We start from the raw sequence: 3,145 nt of genomic DNA, 5'->3' as shown, positions 1-3,145 counted from the left end.
TTGGACCTCCACTATTTCCTTAGTACAAGAGTTGCAAAAATACATGTTATTACTACACAGCTGTATGATTGTCAGTAAAACCGGGGCGGGAGTGTAAAAAAAAACGTGTGGAGACTGAAAAAATTTTAGAAACAGAAGTACATAATGAATGCAAAAAATCAGATGTAAAAAAATCCATGACGCACCAAAAGCCCATAGCTAAAATAAGAACAAACCTACGGGCGCAAGCACATTATTAGTCAGCAACCTCAGTTTCGGTTGCCAGACGGGCCCGCTTTCGAGCAGCATCTGTACACTCATCACTAGATCACACGTTCTCGGTGTGCTCCTCGTTATCTGCGCCATCGACCTCGCTCTCTGCGTTAGTGTCGGCCTCCATTCGTGCTCCAGGCCATCGCGCGCGGATCTGGCGCTTCTTACTGGCCTTCGTAGGTAGCATGCTTCCGTTGCGTCAGGCCTTGTACCAAATGTCAAAACAAGACATTGCGGCGCCGTTATGGGTGTGTCGTATTTTTTCACACGAAAAGACACGCCACGCGAGGGGCCTCTTCGATGTGGTCGGTAGCTTGCATGCACTGCAGTAAGTAGGAGAGTCACAACTACGGGCATTGTCAGTCCCCTTGAGAATCGAACAAACCTTACACGCCCTTGTTCTCCGTTTTCTTCCTGATTGATTGTTTCCTGGCCGCAATTCGTCGTTCGGCAAGGGTTGGTGGGTGGATTGTCGGCGCCGAACTTGTTTCGAGGGTGTCGCTTGAAAGCTCTCATTGATATTCAAGTTCTTCCAGTCAATCTCACGCAGTTGACACAGCTCAAGATGCAACTGCTTCACAAACTTGATGTGGCTAATCTTGGGGGGGGGTTGCCGCAACCACCCCCCCAAACAACGCCCAGCGTTGTAAATTATGTAGGCGCTGATCACATCGAGGTCAACAAGACCTAGAGATAGTGACTTGTAAAATTTCCCGTACTTCATACACAGTTGCAGCGATCACCTACAACATGTAGCATAAGTGTTTAGAAGTCCCCCTATCTTGTACAATACGTGATTTAAGTACTTACCGTTGTAAGCGTGGACGTCCACTCCTCCCATGTATGTTTGATCGTCTTTCACTATCCGTGTGCACGCTACCTCTTGCTGGTCTCCAGTGAGCTTATCGCGGTGCACAATACAATTCATCTCCACGCTGCCACCGGTACTCAGCATATAGACAGCACGAGTGTCCCACCAGCGCACCAGACGCATGTCAGGAACATGAGAGGCTTTTGTGACGACGAACGTTCCACGTATAATATTTGCAGGGCGATTTCTTGTTACTTGTAGGGTTTTCTTCGCTTCACATTTCTTCTTCTTAGGGATCAACTGTGCACTCAACCCTTTTCTATCGGTACGGACAGTCCCTATTGAGTAAAATCTCATAGTGATCAATTGCATGTAAAGTGGCACCGCTGTGTAGAATCTGTCGGTCACTACGAGTCGCATGTCGCCGTTTTCCGGTGCCGTCGGACCAAATACTTCATTGATATTGCGAACGACTGCTGCTATGCCGGACTTATAGTCCGTGGAGCTGGTGCTACCAGCACGCTCTTTTTTACCGCAGTACACTTCAAATCTGTAAGATACAACATGCAATATAGTTAGTATGTATGATACATGATAAGAAAACTTTAGAACAGATAAAAACGCAGGTGTGTCCGAAGACACATGCCGAACTCACCGAATGCAGTAGGCGGTTGTGGAGCAGCACAACATGAACAACTTTGTGGCCCATTTATGGGGTTTGTCTTTCATTTAGACCCTCATTCTGTTGAACGTCGACCAAGAGGAAAGCATGGCCTCGTCGAAGGCCATGACGGCCGGGGGAGTAAAGCCAGCAGCGAAACGATTCTGAAGTGCATCAATCACGGGTCGTAATTTCCAGGCTCAATCTGTGGTCGCTCGTGCGTCCTCGTTAGAACTGAAGTGTAAGTTGCATGGCATGTGCATGAAACGGTCACGGTTCATGAACTGACCGAAGCAGCCGCGTAGGATCCCACCTTGATCAGTCGTTCGCCAGTGGTCGTCAAATTCTCTTTGTTGGGGGCGATAGATCTCGCCAGCAACAATCCCACAAGAACACACAACTCACGAGGCGTAACCGACGAAATTCTAAGTAGTTCTTTACGAATGGTCTCACGCGTCTTCCGTTTGAAATTTGCGTGCTTCAAACAAATATAAGTTAGTGGAGCATCGTAACATGTGTATGTTGTGTATACTTCCGTTATTGGCACCAACAGGTATTTCCTTTGCCTCCTCTTCGGTTGGTGCTCTCAGTGTGCTATTGCAATCATCGAGTGGATCTTCATCATGGATTGAGTCAATTAATGAGTCACTGACGTCCACCTGCACAAAGTATGAGTCAAGGTTGCGTGATGTCACTGGTGAAGTAGCTACACATTAAACACCAACATACAAGTTAGATGTAGCTTCAAGCATGTATCATCCCGCATACATACATTATGCACACTCAGGTGAGCTGTATGCATCACTGTTTGCGAGTCACAAGGGGAACATCGGATATGACTCTTGTCGACGGTGATACTGGCGTATGAGGAACTGATACCGGCACAGCAAGAGCTGCAATGGATATACACGATTAAATTTCACAGTATACTGTACATATAACTTACTATTTACCTTCGTCGCCGCTGTTCTTCTGCCGCTGTATCGTCTTTGCCACTGCCACAGGTTTCTTTCGAGTTGACGGGTTGATTTCCCTTCGAGTAGCTTTCGCAGCAGCTTGGGTCTTACGATGGCCTTAGCTGCCGCTTTTGGCCTTGGTACAAGCTTCTTATTCCTCAGCATGACCTTATCGGAGCCTAACTTCTGCGTCCTAAGCTTCTCCAACGGAATACCAGTGTTAGACAGTCCACCAGACAAATTTGAGCAGACCATGCCTTACCTAGGTCGACCTTGTCAAGGTAAAGCATCAGCTCGTTTGCTCCAACGAAGTAATCTTCACCGCGCACACCCTTGGTCGTTTTCCCGGGCTGAAGATACGTGTAATCGTCTGAGAGACCTGTGGGTTTCTTTGACGTCCACCCAGCCTTCCGTAGCTCTCCCCACCTATCCCGAAAAGCCATCCTGGTGCGGCAGCAACACTTG

This window comes from Phytophthora infestans, genomic scaffold, assembly GCF_000142945.1.
Source record: "Phytophthora infestans T30-4 supercont1.135 genomic scaffold, whole genome shotgun sequence".
Classification (NCBI taxonomy): Eukaryota; Oomycota; class Peronosporomycetes; order Peronosporales; family Peronosporaceae; genus Phytophthora; species Phytophthora infestans.
Note: the sequence above shows the minus strand (reverse complement) of the source record.